The sequence below is a fragment of the Ostrinia furnacalis genome, unplaced genomic scaffold (assembly GCF_004193835.3).
Source record: "Ostrinia furnacalis isolate ACB-3 unplaced genomic scaffold, ASM419383v2 OfSCF6054, whole genome shotgun sequence".
Lineage (NCBI taxonomy): Eukaryota > Metazoa > Arthropoda > Insecta > Lepidoptera > Crambidae > Ostrinia > Ostrinia furnacalis.
Window position 1 is genome coordinate 480,188 of NW_021136293.1, and position 20,892 is coordinate 501,079.

Below are 20,892 nucleotides of genomic sequence, written 5' to 3' on the forward strand. Positions count from 1 at the left end.
CTAGACATTATCTGAATCAAATTGAATTTCTTTTAACTTTATTATTACCATTTTGAATGTATTTTTAAGTTTGATCAATTACCTATGTATTGTAATTTTAAAAATAAAAATGGATTCCGATGGAAATGTATATTATTATTTTTCTTATTTTACGTAATAAGTATGTTATAGTGCACTGACATACCATACAAACACAAACACATTACAAACATTTGTTAATTTACTTATTAGCAACGTTAAATTCTTGAATGGCTTGATGATATTGCCATCGAATCTGAGATAGTTGGGATTTCAAGTTGTTCATTCTCTCTAAAAAGTCAATATCTTTATCTTTCTTGCTTCCTTTAGTATTTATAAGGTCTACTTTATCAATGGCAATGAGAACTTCCAGACGAAGTCTCTCACATATATCTTTGTAGATATTCATGACTGGAAGACAATACAAAGTTTTGTTACGTTCCTCAGTTCTTATGTTCATGAACAATTCATCTAACTGCAGAAGGAGTTTGTCGAAAGTTTGGAGCATCAATGCTTGCAATTCTTGCGACTTCTCGTCTACTAAAGTATCTTTGATTTGACTTCCACCATTATTGCCTTCCACAAACGGCACCACTAAGTTGTGGCTAGAGCTAACTTTAGTATTTTCATTGTATTTCGATTGATGCGTGAACAGAATTCTGCTCTTGATTATCGGATTAATTACTCTTGCCAACCTCTGTGGTCTTATTAATTCCGGGCCATAAGATTTATTGTTTTTGTTCTGCATACTTATTGATCAATGTGTTATTCATTTAATACAAAAGCAATGCAAAAGCAATACAAAAATTTAGTTTGAGTGACACCCAAAGAAAATGTTTACTCTGACGAGAAGAAAGTGGTGACACCTAGTCATACTGTCCTTTACTTATCTATGTATGAGGTTCATCTATGCACAAAATGAAAGAAAATAAAGTCTTTTTGGAGTAATAAGTGGTGCGAGATTCTACGGGTGTCCCAAAAATATCAAATAAAACTCCGAGGAAAACTTGCTATTCTTATTTCGCAATCCTCAACCCAATAAAAATCAACTATACAGNTGCGGGTAATAAGCAATACTCAATCCTAATTGCTTTACATAGAGCTTGGTTTGCTAGGGCAAACATCTACAGTGGTGCGCCGACGCTGCTTAGACCCGAAATATGAATGAACGGGGGCGGAGCATAATCGAGCGTGTGTGTGCAAACAATTTAGGCCCTTAAGGTGTCAAGGCGTTCGAGTCCCCGATAGTACCTACTCTTGACATAGCTTCTTGTTTCAGCAAATCCCCTTTTATTAAAAACGGGGCTATTCCCACCTCTCGTTCCCACCACTGCAACTCCTGTGTAGCCAGGATCTACAGCTTGACGCCATAAAAAACCCCTTTATCCCCTTTTATTAAAGTAACGGTGACAAACTACTAAAAAGAAGGACTATGGGTAAACTGGTGTGAACAAATTCAGAACCACAAGAAAAGCTGTCTATACACGTATCTGAATTATAAATCATTTTTCATGGCTTTGTACTTTTTCCTTTAATAGAATTACCGAGTCCTTTTGTCCAGCGCAGTCACCAGCAATTGTGAATACAACCATTTTCACGCACTGTTAACCGCGACAAGAATGTAATAGTGTTATTTTAAATTTTAATAAGGAAGCGCTCCGCGTAACATCGTACGTATTCTTACTTCTTAGATATGTGGTGTGGGTATTGCCTAATACTTGCTATCGTATTCTAAGTGCGAATATATGCAGATGCCTCAAATACTGAGCTTCGGCTAATGAGGAACTAGGCTGGGTAATCTGTTACGTAAAATAAATGTTTTAACTTTTAAGCAGATGTTTCAAAATTATTAGACTTACAAAGCTCAACTGATTCTGACTCGTATGGCGACTGATAAAGTCTGATATCAGGAATGTTACATAGCACAATGTAACATACATTATTATAGAAAAATTAAGAAAGCTAGAGCAATAATTAAGCCAGACCAGTGAAATGATTTTCAGGATCAGTCTGAAATATTGTTTACTTCCCAGCTTCTTGTGGATAGAGATGATTTATTCCATGCACTCTAAAGCATATTTCATCAATCATCATAAATCTATATCATATAAACTTCCCAATCAAAAACTATTAAATATGGATTATATCAGCATTTAAGAAACAAAATATGCAAACACTAAAATGGCATATATTAAAGGAAATATAATCATAATAAGATAAAAGTTAACGATGCTGTAAAATTTTAAGCGCGGAGCTCAGTAGCAAGACCTAAATATAATATTCATAACACAACATAAACAAATGTAGTATGTTTTTATTTTTTTTTAATCCACATCCATTGATAAAATTAATCAAAAAAACCTCTTAGCACTGAAATGGTGACTACCATTTCAGTGCTAAGAGGTTTTTTTGATTAATTTTATCAAGATTTATTGTACCTTATTCTCTACCGACGCACAAAACCATTTTATAGACCAAATTCACTATGGATAGTGTAATAAGAGCCTGGCAACATAAAATAATGACGAAAAAAGGTAAAAGAAAGAGGAATGCTGTCCATTTTTAACAGACTTTAAAAAAGGAAGAGGTTCTTATGTTCGTATGTATCTTTTTTTCTAAAAATTCTGACCACTTTGTACGTACATATCCGGTACAATGCGTGTGGTGAGTATTGAACCTACTTCTTGTAACTCTCTTACGATGAAAACTTTACGTTCGCGCCATAACTGCTGTTCACTTATACTCCAGGATGTCAAATAATTTTGTTTCATTACACTTACATAACTGGTGCCGGTTCGACGGGGAAATTTATGGTGTTTGCATAACTTAGTACATATTATTTTGCAAGTAAATTACCAGTTGTTGAGCACTAAATTATTTATTTACCACGATGCATAAGTTAGTTTGGTATCACACGCTTATTTTTTTTACTTCTGGCAACAGCTTTAAAAAATGGTAATCTTTTGGTGCAATTTGTAAATGTAATTTCAAATGAAATCCTGACGAAGTCCGGACTTATCTGTTCGTGTCTTTTGGTGGTATGGTTCTGGTGGAAACCTAGTAAGATACAAAAATAAAACAAAAAAACATGATTATTCACTAGATATTAAATAAACAAGAGTTTGATTTTTTTAAGTTAACTCGGGCATTGTTTGTAGTAATGCATATGTTATTCATGAACATTGATGCATTTGATTAATTATCGTTGCAGTAATACATTACTGAGACTGTGAGCATTTTTTTATAAAAATGCCAAAGATTTTTGTGTCTCCCGAATGTTTTTAGTCAAAGCTCCAAATATTTCATAATACTCAAGCGTGTTCGACTTTTTGTCATCATGACTGCGAAAGGAATTGGATTCCACGATATTTGCCAATGTAACAGCATGACCTTTCAGTTTTTATAAGCCACCTCTATGTAAAATAATAACAAAAAACCGTCGCTAAGATATTGGCGCGAAGGTGTGAAAGGTTATGCAACTGTCAAAAATCTCAAGTCATGGTTTGCACAGACCAACGGAAACTACGATTTGTCGTAGTATGGATGGCAATGGCACGTCAAGCTAAAAATTGTGGTGTTGTATGCAGTTATAATAAGAGTGGTTTTGCAGTGACAATGTATAACTTGGCGCGTTGTGCTCTCGACAAATTAGACTAAGTACACTGAACCTAGTAAAATCATTACGTTACAAAACGTGCATGTTTAATAGCGTCTGATCAAATATTTTTATTCATACAAAAATGAACAGAAGAGACAAATCAATCTTTAAAACCATGATAGTGAAATTATTATGTACGGCCATAGCACAAATTTTTGAATGATCAAACGAACTTACCAAGTGAAGTTCGATCTAAATTATCCTGTTTTCGCCGAAGAGATTTANTTAAAACCAACCTTGTGTTGGGTCTAATTCTCGTCACTACACTGCACAACTTAAAATAATTACGTTTTTTGTCGGTAAAAACGTCCTGGTGACGTCACTTAAGCATCTTTTCTTATACTGCGTGCGGTCGTTGCGCGTGCGCACAAAGGAATGATGAGACCGCTCGGACACCGAGCCCACAGCGTGGTAGGGGTGGGGTTGCCCGCTCTTTTGTTTTTTACTACTACTACGCTGAATATTGTGTGCGGATTGGGTTGTCGTACAGGGGTACTACATGGTAAAATAAATCTCGGAGGCGAAAGCAGGATAATTTACTAACAAATAGAGTTAGGGCGTGTATAGAGTTAGTTTTTCACTATGCGAGTCATATGGTTTGTCTTGACAACATTTTGCATGAAAATGTTTTTGGTGGGATTTAATTAAGTAGGTAATGATTGAAACTAGAGCATGGATTTATGCTTTTTTTGTGTGTATTTAAACAATTACTTTCTTTATTTTTTATTCAGCATTTTAAAGACAATTCGTTTATCGATGACATTTTAATATTCCAATCTCTAAGTTCAACGCGGCATGCAGCGGCATCGCTAAAATACCAGCAATACTTTTTACTTTACAATCATTCAATCATCTAAGGTCGGTTAAATTAAATTCTTAACCGTGGTTTAATTACTAATTACAGACAACACCATGCAAATGTCCCCTGACCCGAGGAAAGCGTGGCTGATGGGGTGACGTAACGGAGACGCGACGATTACTACAAAAACCATCGCAAAAACATGCTGTCAGATATCAAAGATCAATAGTTGGAATATAAAAAAATAGTAATATTTTTATATCCACGCCTCTTTAGTCTGTTATACTCAGGCAAATCATGATTGCCTTTCTTTTACTTACGGTACGGTACTTAACGGTATTTTATCGAAATATTAAAATCATGAGAATTATAAATATAACTAGGTAGAATCGATTCGTTAATAAGAACTGAAAATTGTTAGCCTACTTATAACTTTTATTTCTACAGGGTGTCCCATTTGCACGTCTCACACTGACACTGGAGGTAGCTGAGTCTAAGACGTATCGAATTAAAAATGGACTTATATACTTGTTAGATGCGTTTAAGCTCATTTACCTCTGGGTGTCAGTGTGACGTGCAAGTTTTGGGACACCGTACCATACCTAATTGGACCTATCTTATTATTTCGGTAAATTTTGGATGAACACGAGTAAAATAACCAACAATTACTCGTACATATTACTAAATACTTACTAGTAGGATAAATATTATTATTTTTTACAAGTCCACAACAATCTGGTTAATCAAGTTACGGATCATTGACCAATGTTACGTATGATTTTAATCACTGCAACTTCTAACAAGTTGCTACTTCTTTTGGAGTCGAAGGTAAAAGGTGGGCGCAATTAAAATACGTGAATAAAACATTCATTTCGTCTCGGTCCTCTTTGCGAATAGGGTGACCAATTGATCATGTCGAAACTGATGTCCTGGAAAAAATACCGGAAACTAAAAAAAGTCCAGATAAAAATATGTAAGTATGTATTGATAACGTGATTAGAACGAGCGCTCTAATTAGTAAGCGTCGCCGACAGATTTTTTATAAACCTTAATCTGTGGGTCTAGACAAAATGCACTTTTTGATCGAATCGAAAATCGAATCTGTCCAACTCCAAAAAAAAGGCTGTCCGGCCATTTTTCGACTGGTTTGCGATTATAATGTGCACTTTATCTAGACCGACTGTACTTTAATCGATAACATTTCTATCAAGAAGAAAGCGTGGCCTTTGCTACAAAAGCTACATCCTGTACCTCTAGTACGAAAAACTTTCGAGTTCGTTTCGTTGCGTATTCAAAGTGTCATCGAAAAATTTTGTATGAAAAATTAAACAGCGCCCCCTAGGGCGGCTATAATATAGGGGGCGCTGTTTAATTTTTCATACAAAATTTTTCGAGGTACTGAACATTTGTAGAGTCCTTATCGAAATCATGACTACAAGATTTGGAAAAACTCCGACAAAATCGAAGACTAAAGCCGTAAGTTCTTATTTATGTGTCCTGCCAAATCCGGACGACTGGTAACCCTATGTGCGAAACGTAACATGTCAATAAAATCAAACTGCTCATCTCAACAATCAAAACAAGTTGCAAAACTAGGTAACTTTGCGGAGTTCTGTGAACTTACTACTTTTGATTTTTTGAAAGTTACCAATTGACGTAATCTGAAATCAATTAGCAAACATCGTAATTATGTTTTCCAAATATGTTATTTGTCTGCAATAAAAACACACTTAACGTTGTAAATCATTGAAGAATAGCATTTAAGTGACTATTATGTATTACTTTCAGAGTACATAAATAATATTTACACAGACTAACAATAATTTAGTCAACGTTTAAGCAGTCGAGAAAAAGACTACGAATAAAAAGAAGACTCAAGATTCACAAAAGAAGTGCTAATAAAGCGCTAACATTTGCAGTTATTACAGTTATCCAATTTGTTATTGCAATTTGTCCATTGTTAAGAATTTGCCACATCACTTAGTAATAGATACGATAAAAAGGTCAAAGAAGCTCACATTTCAAAACTACCAGTGTTAAGATCTTTAAGAGCATACTTATAATAGTAATGTCAGATTAAATCGTTCACAACAGTCGAAATATAGAGATACAGTCCTATCAACTTAAGCTGAGAATTGCATTTGTGTGAGTGATCGCCAAAAGTACCGTTAGTAAAACACATACAAATAAAATTAATGTTTTATTAAAAGGAAGTCTACTAAAAGGAAGGAAGTAAAACACTTGCTACCAATTGGGCCGATGTAACGACACTTGACACATCCTTTTAAATAAATAAATAAATAAAAACAGGTCCTCGCTCAGCATATGCCAAGGCACGAAGTACCTCGACGCTGATATTCTGCGAGCACCGTTTATAGAGAGGGCGTCCAGCCAGCCTTACAAAATACAACAAAAAGACAAACTTTATAAAATTACAAAATAAAAACAGACTAAAAACTTTTCGTTCACACCTTTAAAATACGTATTCAATTTGCATAAAATTTCTTTCACTTGGCTGCTTAATGGATTTCGTACAGGAAATTCACTTACAGTAGGAGCCATTTCACTAATATTTGGAACACAATTACATAAAATTACACGTATCTGCTACCAGTACCGGGGGTGAAGTGAAGTATGTGAGCGACAAGGAAGCGGTGCGTGGCGGACGCGCCGCGCTTCAAGCCGCTTGCTATAAATAAACCGGTTTAAACCATGCGCGGGACGCGCCGCGCTTCAAGCCGATTGCCACTCTAAACTATCGGTGTGCACTCACACAAATGCAATTCTCAGCTTAAGTTGAGAGGACTGTAGCATCTTGTCTTAGAACAATGATATCTCAATGACATCTAGTTTTTACAAAACAGCGTAAAACCAGCCGTCATTCTTTTGGCAGTGTTACGAAACATTAGCAGCAGATATAAAGCCTTTATTAGGGTATTATTCCGCGCCAGTAGAAAATGGCAATGTTGCAAAGTTTGACATGTAAATGCCTGTAGACCATTTATTAAAGCTATCATTTCAAAGTGAAACAGTTTGAAATGTCTGTTTGAATCGATAATTAACATAATAATCAAAATTGCCGGAATCTATTTAAAACGCAAATTATCGCCATGTAGGAAGGATGCAGTTATAGGGTTATTATGACCTGGATTTTAGCTTTCAATGAATGGCATTTAAATTAAAAGCTGCAGTTGACTACAATAATTTTATAAGAATGAATTCTTAGAGGCTCTACTAAATAAAACGTGGTCTAGGAAACCCCTGGCCTAAGGTATAGGGCACACATTGGTCGATATGTGATACAAATGTCGCAATCCATGCAACAATATGAATAAGTACCTACTATTTACTAACACTTTCATAAATATTAAGAAATGTTTTCGAAAAGTGCTCGCCCACAAGTAGGGCGAAGAGTTATTTCCCAAAGTCACGAAATAATAATATTGTACCCTTTAAGTTAACCGCTTTAAAATTAGTTCCGCAGTTTGCATTCTAGTTAAGTTATTTATTGATAAAGAAATTATTTATTAATTGATTTATGTATTGTCAATTTCAATTAAAATACGTCTTTTTGGTTGTATAAAGGCTGATTTACACGTATTAAGTAGTTAAGTAGGTACTTTATTCTTCAGTTATAAGATATTATCAAGCGATTGAAACATCAGCCCAAAATTGCATGTAAATACAAGTTGCAAGGTATAATTTAGTTTACATGGAATTAATCTCTTAAAATTAAGAGCTAAAATTAGTTTTGCAAAACTATCGTATCTTCACAAAGGTTGAAAGTTAAACGATGACACGACAGGCCACATAATAAATGATAAGTAACCGGTTCCGTCGAAAATATTTTGTCAATCTTAGTGCCGCAGTAAGATGCAATTGTGTACAGTCAGCACCAATACAGCCGTTAACTTGTAAGTTAATACATAATAAAATATTTTACTGAAACTGAATTTACTGTTTTAAGTCTAAAATAATCTGAAATATGAGCCAAAAGTATTTTTTATCTATACAACATTATAAATATAGCATATTATATCAACTGACCATTTCCTAGCAAATAAAAATTATTTTTGACCCTACAAATAGTAGTTTTTGTCATTTTATTTTCTTTAAAGTGGACTTTTTGAGTTAAACGCAACGAGGGCTATCGTTTTTATACTTAACAGTTGGCACCCCTGGCGATTGACAGGACCTTACTCTACAGTGGCGCCATCTTGATGAGTGCAAATGCGATAGTCCTCCTACCACTTTAGCGCTCACCAGTTGGTGCCACTGTCTTCGCTACTAGCAAGTGACAGGACCTTACTCTACAGTGGCGCTAACTGGTGAGCGCTAAAACGATAGCCCTCATTGATTCCTACGATATCGACGTAGACTTTACACACTAGCGCGTTGCGCCACTTAGCGGCGCCCGCGCAGTGTCTCGGCCGCGGGTTACTGGGTTAAGCGATGTCAGTTGTTTTCGATTTCATTCGCTTTTCATTTCAATGGCTGAGCTGACGTAATTTTCGATGGGCTGATGCATTGCCTAGCCTAGAGCTTTGCGATGGAAGTGACAGCTGTCAAGTGTAAAAAAAAGTCCTAACGATCATGCCACGCCCCCATTGAGGCTTTAAGATGTACAATAGCTTCTAATGTGCGATTAGCGATGAGGTCATGAATTGCATTGTCACAATGTGTCTGCTGAGCGAGCCTTCTTTTTTCTATTTCACTTTAAGAAGTTTTATTAGTTTTTATTACACATGTAAATATATTTTTAAATTAATTACATATACATGCTTCATTACTTCTTTTAATAATCATATTTCATTACGAATGAAGCTTTTACGGATGCAATAAAAACCAAATTTGTGTTGCTATAAAATTGCACAAAAAAGTCGATGATGCCATTTAAATCGATTGGAATGAATGACTGACGTTTAGCATAATCTGTGCCGGGCGAAAAAGGCGCGCGCGGCCCCGACCGCGACTCCTCGCAAGGCAGCCAACATTGCCACACCAACTGTCAGTTATGTAAGCGTTGCACAGAATGCACTGCCGGCTAGTGATGTGCTAATGCAATTGATTTTTAATTAATGTCTGTTTTTAAAGTGTGGTAATAAGGTAAACAAACGGCTTTATGATGATAATACAAACTTGTGAAATAGTATAGACTGGTTAAATGCGGATTATATCACTAATTGCTTGTTTGATTTACTTGATGTTGATTATTATAAAATTTAAAATAATATTTTGCTTGCAGTTTTTATTAACAATTAAGTAATATCAACATTGACTTACTTAAACCAGTAAAATGTTTAAGTAATCAAACAGAACAAACATCGAAAGAATAAAACGTTCATGTTAAAATAGTAAATAGAAAAAAAACAGGAAAGTCTAATTTACTAATTCTAGAAAGGTGCATGTCAAGAGCTTAGTTAATAAATGCATAATTTCAACTTGACATCAATTTAAGGCCTCTCAAGACTTATGTAACAAGGTCACCTCTCGATCGAACTCGTAAAACGAATAAAAAATCGAATGAGTCACACATCACTACGAATGCAAGGCGGGAAGCTTGGCATGATGCATTGGCACAGTCTTAAATTACCTTATGTAATTTGAGTGCAGATTAACTAGCATTAGTGCGATTGTGAACGGTAATACCAGTAGCATCCGGTTTTTGGATGGCAATTGACTTTAAAATGTAAATTAGCCGAAATGTAGATACGCGGTTTTGGCAAGACTCCATTATGTTAATACAAATTACGGAAGTCAAAAAAATTTAAAATGTTTTTTTACATCACATTTATGGAAGTTTTTTCGAAAATGTATTCACCAAAAACAAAATATCAATAACATTTTAAGAGTAGGTAAACATGCAATCAGCAGCTGGTAAGATAAAGTTTCAAAATTTTCAGCAGGTCAGTTATTACATGTTTTTGTTAATTGGCAGATAGATGCTTCTGGCTCTACCACACAATCGTAAATCGATAAATGCAGCGTGACCTTTTCAAGCTGTAATCCGCTGCATAGTGTCGCACCACTCTCACTTATAACTGTCAAATTGAATGCACATACCCGGTTTATGCCACAGTCTTAAATCTTAAAACAAAGCCCATACAAACGCCTCAAACGTCATTTCGACTCTTGCGCAGCAAACCGCACAAAGGAATTACCAATTTCACAATGAGCATAACTCTATGTAAATAAAGTGACGTAAAATCAATGAGGCCAAGCTATTGCCGCACGTTCCAAGATTCCTATCAATTTGGACAATTTGAAAAAAGGCGCAACTCGCAAATTGCCTGGTTGGGCAAATAAACAGCCTATTTGTAGCTATTTGTAGTGATAAATAAAAAATAAGTTTGCACTTAATACAAAACAAAAAGACATCAACGAGCACGATTTTGAGTTGGTTCGTTGGGTTGGTATAATATAGAGACGATATCATCAATTTTAGACGAAAAATATCAGGTAGTCAGGGTGATAATAATTCTTCCTTCACATACACTCCACTTAATTTTGATCTTCAATAATGCAATTTGTGTATTATCTGTCCATTTTCGAATAAATAATAATTATTCCCATTCCACAATGTCAATATTTCTAGATAACTTCTTTTCAGGATAAGTTTACTCAAATTTTAGTCCACTGAGGAGTTGAGTTAATGTTAAAAAGATATGTTGAGTCATCATAACGCCCTTTAAAGCCATTTAGAATTGGGAATGCAATTGTGAAGATACATAAAAGCCTGGATCATTGCTAAATATTTATATTTTCTGTTGTCATGTTGAAGTATTGTATTTGCATACAAAGTTCAGTCACCTCTCGTGAAATATGCTGACAAACAAAAGTGGTTTCCTAAACGGCGCGCGCGCATGTAGCCACGCGTCTGCTTAGGTTGCGATGACATAACCGTTACGCCACGGCCCTACTGCAATTCAAATGTTTATATTGTTGCCCAGACAAGCACATCAAGCTTTACATAGAGCATTCTTATTCACTTGCGATAGGTGCTATTTTTCAACATAAATGTATAGTTTCGTGTGCTGTACTGTGCTTCCTTGCATTTTCGGAACATTATCGGGTCATAGAAAACTAGGCCACGAATCGCGATGATATATGCCCAATTAAAAATCAGGAAGTGAGCTAGTTGATAGTGGCATTTGGAGTAAAATGGCCTAGTTTTGTTTATATCGTTGATAATTAGGATTGGTTATAAACATTTGAAATGAGTACAAACTAATAAGTCAGTAATTCTGAATTGAATAATGTATTCAGGTTTCAAAATATGCAGTAATACCAGTTTTCAAACGATTCTACTAACAACTAGAAGAAACGAGAAATACGACAGGTAGCTTAAGTATTCACTGCATTTTAAGTTACGCCTTTATTCATTTAAAATTTTATTAAAAACCGACCTACATACACACTTTCCGGCATTCACCTTTTTAAATGGAAATCGATCATTTCTGACAAAAAGCTATCGAACAACAATACTTAATTTGCTTCAAAAATCTTCATTATTAAAATCTGTCACATTCACGAGACTAGTTCAAAGCGCCGCTTTATGTAGAACAAAGGGTTATGTAACGAAATACCTGCGCGTGGGCATTACGCGGCGACCAAACAAAAGGCCAAGTGCGAGTCGGACTCGCGCGCGAAGGGTTCTGTACGACTTTGTTGTTGTATGAAGCCCCCTTTCATCATCATCATCATTTTAGTCATAGGACGTCCACTGCTAAACATAGGCCTTCCCAATTTCTTATAATAATTATTTTATTTTAATTTCATTGTTTATTTTTTAAAGTGAAAATACAACTAAATATTGTATGAGTAGGTATACAATAAAAAACTTTTTTTTGTATGAGAGCCCCCTAAATATTTACTTTATTTATTTTTGTATTTGTTGGTAGCGGCAACGGACCGACAGCGAAGTCTCAGTAAGAGGGTCCCGTTTTTACTCTTTGGGTGCGGAACCCTAAAAATGGGAATGAGCCAAAGTAATGATCGAAGACAAACGGAGTCATTACTGAGCATTCCGGAAAGCATTCAATGGGTTTTTAATGGCGGATACATGCAAAAAGGATGCAAATGTCTCTATTAATTTTGCTTACAATGAAACTGGTTACAGCGATGCATTATTTTAGCTAGCAGTCTTGTACGTTAAACAGATATTATAACGATACAGACAAAAGCAGACAGTGTTTATTAGCTAAATAAAACAGTGTAATAGCAATAAATAACTCTTCAGTCTCCATTTGCTTCTGGTAAGTTAGAGAGGGTCATACGTTTGAAGTGGCAATACTAACGCCCGTATTCACAAACATTACTATGAGGTCTCACAGTGCACCTGGACGCACAGGGTGACATACGAACCAATCACAGAGCTCTATTCCATGCTGTGCGTTCCGATTTGCTGCTTCACTTAAGCAAGTGTCGTTTGTGAATACGGCTGTAAATGGCCTGATGAATTGATGCCTTTTTCTTACATAGCATCGAGGACAGGTTAAGTTGTGTGGAGGTGGGGTTAACCAAGTCAGAAGGAAGACGCATACCCACTAAAGAAAACCTGATGTCTGATGTAACTCTTCAAATATTTCACATGAACCCCTTATTTTTATGTCAATGTGTGTAGTCACGAAGAGAATCGTCATCAAACAGAGGAAATAAGTTTTTACTGTAAAAGTTAAAACACATAAAGCATGTACCAATTCTTCAAGTAATTTCCTGTATTCTTGCAGTAATGATAATTATTGTGAAGAATGAGTGAAAGCTACGAGATGGTAATGTAAACCATAATGTTGGGAACATGGCTGAGTTGCACCACCTAACTTTAAAGGTAACTGTAACAATAACCGGTGCTTTTTGTATGGATTTTGATATTTTTGACGTTTGTTAAAGTTAAAGTAAGTTGGTGCAAGTGCAACTCAGCCTAAGTAAGTATTAGAATTTGATGAGACTTCATAACATATCCAAACTACGAGTTCGAGTAGATACAGTCAGCGTCGAATAGATCGTGACATCGAAAGTGGCCAAAAAGTTGATAGACCTTATTCTAATCGTAACAAAGACGTCTTGCGAACTCTTTGACTACTTTGGGTATTACGAATTATTTGTCGCTGACTGCACATTAAAGAAAAACATATTTACATTAGTTAGAAATTCAGATGGATGGTCATAAGCACGATGCCAACAAAATTAGATATCAAATAATTTGATATTTAATCATGGGGTTTTTTACATGTTACAACCCGACCATGGCCCAGATGTATAATCATCATCATTATTACGTCTGGGTGCCTCTGATAATGACCTGCCCCAATGGTTTTATCACATAACTCGGTAATGACCTGCTCCCGATAGCTTAAGGTCGGATAATTGGAATGCGCTCGCGCATATGCTTCGGGAAAGAGAAAGCTGATAATTATGCCACCAGATGGCCCTTGTGTTGCAATCGGAGTCAATGAGGCATTTACCATCTGCATGCTTTGCGGTACGGAATTTTCCTGCCATGTGGGGTTACTTACACTGAACTTATACCTACTTACTTCACAAAGTATTGTTAATCGTAAGTTACTCTTTCGTCTTTCAGGATTTGTGTATTCTTTATACTTTATATCATTATGCACCGTTTTTGATTTCTTCATCACTTACTATAAAATTAGATATTTTATTGATTGATTGATCGAATAGACCTGAGATCTTGATACCAGGTCCTTGATTAAATATCTTAAGGTTCAATTTATCGTACCTTTTTAATCTACGGAATCATTCAATTCAAGCCAGTGTCTCTAAATTGTTGCTGATGTAGCACAAACGCGAGCTAAAATAGGCCTAAGGCGAAAAAATAACATAATTAATCCAACCCCATAACTAAGGTCAAATCCCAAATCAGTGCAATAAGACAGTATTTACTTCCACCTCTCGATTATTGTATAATGTGGGCAACCCCATCCAAATACATAGCCTGACTTCAAGGTCAAATTCCAGATCAGTGTATTAGGACAGCACTTTCTTCCACTCGATTATTGTATAATGTGGGCAGACTCGACTCGACTCGATAATGACCCAGTCCGAATCACCAAGGTCGCGTACGTGACGCGTCCGTGGCGGCACTCTTGCGCAAGAGAGAGAGTGATTCGGCGCGGCCTTCACCCGAATCGGTTGCGAGAGTGCACCCATAGTGATCGAATACACTGATTAGGAAATTAATGGCGTCTGTTTTTGGGCAATTTTCGGGTGAGGAAAGGGCCGCGATCATTATCTTCACGGTCTAGTAGGCTCTGGATGCGCGGCACGATAAACTTTTATCGGAGAAATTTATCGATTTTGCACGATAAGTCCATACATTTGTGGACTAAAATCGTCGATAAGATGTTATCATGGCGCGCATCTGAGCTCGGCTGAATGGCCTGCTTCGCTCAAAACCTTTTCTAGGATACAACACAGAATTTTCATTGGTTTTCAAAGTTATGGTAAGTGAATTTAAGGTTCGAAATATGGTGGTGGTATAGAATAAAGGATAGAGCCCCATAAAAGGTTTACTTACGTTTATAAAGCGAAATAGGTTACGCTGAGTTTTAAAAGAAAGGAGGATGACCAAGAGTGATTGTTGCCCTTACAAGTTTCACAAACGACAGCATGTCTCGATAGAGAAAAAAGTTGTATGTTTCTCAATAAACAAAAAAGTTAATGAAACCACTCAACATTCAACAAAAGTCGACATAATTTATAATGCTACAATTTGCTACAAACAGCATTTTTCATGATAATGCGCCTAAACGCCTAAACATTTTTAAAGTGACTCACGATGACTAACAGTGGAGTCAGTAATGCATTGTCTTGCCACATACGAATAGGTGCTAAATGGTCACTGTTGTAATTCACGAAGTCACTAAACTCTCATAACCAAACACAATTTATAGTTCTTTGTAGGGTTGTAAAATCTTATTTTCCCACTTTTAATCCTAGAGAGAGCTAAGATACACATCTAAGTATCTTTTTAATTTAACGCTACATAAAAAGGGTAGTAAGGAGATCCGATTGTCTAATACTTAAATCGAACATGTAGAGCGTGTAAAATTAGTTTTACCTAAAAACAAGGAAATAAATTTAAAATATTGTAAATGGCAGATACAATCTATTGACAAATCTAAGCAAACACAAAAGTAGAAAAGCAATGAAAAAATTTCGCAAGGCGCAAAGCAAGAAATAACCAATTCGCACTATGAAAGCCACATCGCTACAAAATTATCTTGCATTGCATAGACAGATATAGTGAATTTATGTTTTAGTTGAGCTGTTGTCAAAAATACTAAGTTACTAACCAATTTTCTGACTTACCCTATGGATTGTCCACTGTTTGTGCAGTTTTAATTTCACCGAGAACATTTCTCCCACTTGATCAAAATAGTTTGATAAGCCTCTTGCATCCTGGATTCTGGCCACACAGGAGTTGCAGTGGTGGGAACGAGAGGTGGGAATAGTCCCTTTAAAAAGCCTCTTGCAAGTTTCAAGCAATTAAAGGGGAACCTATGAGAAAATTAGTTTATAAAAAATGGTTAATTATTTTAACGTATTCTATGACATATTATGACATAATTCTGTGAGTCAATGACTCTACATTATATCAATTAACTTACCTATCTCAACGGTTAAGCAAGTGGCAGCCCTATCGCCGATGCAATCGAAAGTTCGCAAGCCGGCCTTCACCCGATACCAGTGATTTCTGTATCGGAACAGGTCCGTTACATAACATTTGTTTATTAATTTGCCGCCACGAAATACCTAGTACATGTTGTGATACGCAACGCGATAACGTATTGCAGTTGTTTGTTTGTAAGGCGGTTGCTATGTAGAAATATTTCGATGTCATTTTTCGAAATAAGGCCCGTATTCCAAAACGAGACTCTAGATTCAATAGATAAGTGTAAATGTGTGCTTTTGTGGTTGTTAATTTTTTTTTTTCAATAGTGTAGAGCCAGTGTATGTAGTTGAGCGTGTCATTTTAAAATATTTGTGTGTTTGTGAAATAAGAAATACACTAAAACTACTTTTCTTGTCTGAAATAGTAGAAGATTGTCACGTTCTTTATGCAGGCAGGGAGCGAAACGTTAACAAAGAATGACTAAATAGTTTTTTGGGTTTGTCGCCAAATCTAACCCTTAAAATATGGTAAGTCTTTAAGACCCAGAACCAGTAATATTGTGTAAAGATTTTTTATTTTATTTTCATCTCTTAACTCTACGTATGTAATCCCAAAAATGGATTAATATTATTCTACAATTGATGTAGGTATGTCTTTCTTTTCATGTTCCAAATATCGTAAAGATTTTACAGGTCTTGGGATCCAAAAGACACTGTTCAGTAATTCCAGGGTTAAATTTTTGTTTAACTAATCACAAAAACTCAATCAAGATGTTTTTGGTAGTTTAAAATTTTTTTAAGAGCGGTAAAATAGCATCTAATGGCCGAATTTAAATCACGTACAGTGAACGTGGAGGTTTTTGTTTAGCTGCAGTCGCAACTAACACCCATTCAACTGAAAGGAATTTACATTAATTTGACACTGGCTACTCACACAAGTAAAAAAAAAGAAAATTTGACAGTTTTAGCTGCGTATGAATGTTGTAAAGGATATCCTGGATTAGGTATTTGATTTGAATTTGGAACGTCAAAAATATTTACAATTTACTGTTTAGTGGCCAAGACAAAATAATAAATAGTTTCGAATAAGGAAAAAAAGAACTAAATTTTAATATTGATTTATTTGATTGATTTAATTAAATGAGGGTTTTCGCGATTGAAAAATCCGCCAGATGGCAATACGTAGACGGGAGGTCCAAATGCTGCATGATCGGGGGATTTTGACATATCTGTCAATGTCATGTCAAAAATAACCAATCATGTAGCATTTGGACCTCGCGTCTACGTATCTGGCGGATTTTTCAATCGCGAAAACCCTCATTGTATCACTTCCGTTCGATCCAGCCCTTCATAATGTTACTTATCGATGATTATCTAAACTAATTATTGTCGATTACAGCTAAAATTAATCGATTACAGGTCGATTTCACGGAAGAGTACAGTTACGATAGCCTTGGCAAAACAAAAAGTAGAAATTGCACTGCGTCGGCATTAATAAAATTTGTGAAATTCATTACATCAGATTTATCACAGGTCCAGTTTCAAAAACAACTCCTCAGATAACAAGAGGAATAACACCTGATAATAAAACGAAAACCAATAGCTAAACTACAGGACCCATTTTATATGAATTAATTAGGAATACATATTTAAAATAAAATAAAGATAAGCTTTAGGCAGAAAAGTTCTCGAGTGGCGCCCAAGGGCTGGAAGACGTAGCGTGGGCAGGCCTCCTACTAGGTGGGCCGACGATCTGGTAAGGTCGCGGGAAGAACCTGGATGCGGGCAGCGCAGGACCGTTCATTATAGAAAACCTTGGGGGAGGGCTTTGTCCAGCAGTGGACGTCATTTGGCTGAAACGAACGAACGAACGAAGCTTTTAGCAAACCCGCGTGCAAGCTCGTCACAGTATAGATGGCCTACGTCTTTTCGGTTAGGTTGGAATAAGATCAAATGCATTTAATTTTTAGAAAGTAGACACACTCTTCTTCTTCTTATTCGTTACGCTCTTGGCAGAGCGGTCGTGGTCACGTTGAGGCGTTGTTCACATCGGTTGTAGAGGCGAATACAACTCTCCTCTCTCTATTGGCAGACTGTCTGGTACAGTCACATACGCCGTCTCCCACTGCTGATTTCACTTGGTCGGTCCAGCGCATTGGTGACCTGCCACACTCTTACTTAATACGAAAATAGACCCACGACTTATGCATAAGTCTCACTGTACAGGTATATTATGTATACTATCCATAACAACCCAACCACTTTACGTTATTTACGCGACTATAATCGTCGGCATGACATCACTCGCCTTCTAGAAAGACGGACGACATCGTAACTTCGAAGAAAGGCACTCACTCACTACTAGGGTCACCATGCATTGGAAAAGTCATGAAAAAAATACGAACTTGGCAAAAATACACATTAGCAACTGGCATTGGATTTTAAACCTTTTTAAGTGGGAGAGAACACTAGATTGCTTTAAGTTCGTATATGGTTTTTCAATGTGGAATAGAGTTTTAAATTAATTAATCCTACTAATATTATAAATGCGAAAGTTTTGAAGTCTGGATGTCTGGATGGATGTATGTTTGTTACTCTTTCACGCAAAAACTACTGAACGGATTTTGATGAAACTTTACAGCGGGCAAAAGCTATAATGTATATTTTCTGGCTGTCATCATAGCCCTCAAATGGTAACATGTAACTATTATTTAAGAAATTTTCAACATCTCTTTAAATATCATTAGCTCTTTTCTAAAGATCTTTCAAGAGCCTGATGTTTCAAGATTAGGGTTTTCAATTTTTATTTTCATTTTTATTTTAAAAGTCCTTGCGACGGTTAAGGCAAAGACGGAAGTCGGAAAAGCCTGAAAAAATGCGATATCATGGTCACCCTACACAACTAGGAAGTTACAAGTTACCAATGTTACAATGTAACATAATATTAGACAATGGCGCTGTTATAAAATATTGAATGGCCGTAAATAACATTATCGCGTTTAAGCGCATTAAGCGTTGAGCGCTTTGTCCGACGTGATTGGTCAATATAATGTTTAACCAACAAGGAAAGCGGTGGTATTATTTTATAAAGTAAGCATCGATTAGTATTGTTTTATGACCATGTCAAGTGTCAAGCACTGGCTGAATAAGAAAAATACAATGGCTCGAATGATTCAAGGAGATTGTCGAAGCTTTCGCGGAGAGTAAAATATCTACTTGGTGCTTTATGATGTAGAGAAAGGAAATAAAATGTTTTAGAACTGCAAAGTCTATGATATACCTAATAAGTCAAAATTCGTTTATGTAAAAACTTGGTGAGATGATTTTGATTTTTGACAATTATTTTTGACAGCCTGTTAGGCTTTTAAAATTAAAGCAACGTTAGAATTATCGTTATAGCGCTCTCCACTTGGCGCTACTGTAAAAAAGAATTTTTTGATCAAAATAAAAAAAATCATGATGTTTTTCCACCCTGTTAGGTTCTGTCATTCGCCAGTGCACAGTGGTGCCAACTGTTAAGTATAAAATCGATAGCCATGAGGACTTACAGTTAAGGTACAGGAAACTGCGCCTTAGCTATTGAGTTAACGCAAGTTACCCATCCTTGTCTATTGCCTTGTTTGTGAGACAAACGATTCCCACGATTTGCCTACGAGTTGTTTACGTAACGAGAAAATGCTTTTAAGTCCATTTTCTCAGTTTAGCGCTCGCTTTTGTTTGTGTAATTTACGTTTGTAAACTTGTATATTCCGGTCATTTTGAAAGAGAAAATAGGCCAAGTATGATTATATCGTTGAATTATTTAATAATTGACATATTTCTTCAGAGAAAAGCTCCTCCTTGGAAATCCTAGGGGGAAACCTTTTTCCAGCAGTGGACATCATTTGACTGACCAACTAAGGGAACAAATGCCTGCCTACCTACCTAAAATGATTTTCCACACCGTGTGTCCTGAAGAGGAATAGAACATTTACTACCTATTCGTTAAGAGTCCACTTAATTGTATAACTCCTCATGCAACCGCTATTGCTTAGTAACAAAATACAGTGTTACCGATAAATATCGCCTATAACTTTCACAGAAACGCCTGGGACTAGGTAATGTCTAGAAATTAGATCATATCTTCCGCACAGACTAGGAAATAAACTCCGTCCCCCTCGCACAACAGATGACTTACGTAAGACGACCTCTTTCTAAATTACTGGACCAATATTATTAGGCATACGATGTTACATAAAAACACTGTAGGTTTTCTCTAGGCAGTTCAAAATGATCAAACAATTTATTATTATAATAGATTCTACTTACAACTTTATGACTATGTGCATTGAAACTGTTATGTAGAGACATAGGTAGGNGTGTCATAATAGCGGTTCATACAACACATATTCCCATCAAATTTCATCACTGTAGTACTTATAGTTTCCGAGTAAATCGGCTGTGACAGACGGACAGACGGACAGACGGACAGACGGACAGACGGACAGACGGACAGACGGACATGACGAAACTATAAGGGTTCCGTTTTTGCCATTTTGGCTACGGAACCCTAATAAATTATAGTTGTTGCAATTCACGAAGGCGAGTGAGATTTTGGTGGTTCGCTACGACCTATTCGTTTTTCAAAAGTTTTGATATACATTACACTGTCGTTTTTGCATGTACACGTGTGTACGGTACGTGTACACAAGTGAAGCTCACTCGCCTTCGTGAGTTGCAAGAACTATACGTGAGGTTGGATACCTAAGTAACACATGAGTAAAAATAAAGATTTTTCTTATCT

The 20,892-nt window shown here is 36.1% G+C and overlaps 2 protein-coding genes across 5 annotated transcripts in view; one reads left to right on the top strand and one right to left on the bottom strand.

Moving 5' to 3' along the window:
• The window catches only part of Flo2 (flotillin-2), a 267,627-nt gene that overhangs the window by 179,646 nt on the left and 67,089 nt on the right, over positions 1–20,892 (bottom strand). The gene's annotated exons all lie outside the window — the stretch shown is intronic.
• The window catches only part of LOC114361916 (uncharacterized), a 63,109-nt gene that overhangs the window by 13,141 nt on the left and 29,076 nt on the right, over positions 1–20,892 (top strand). The window lies entirely within an intron of this gene.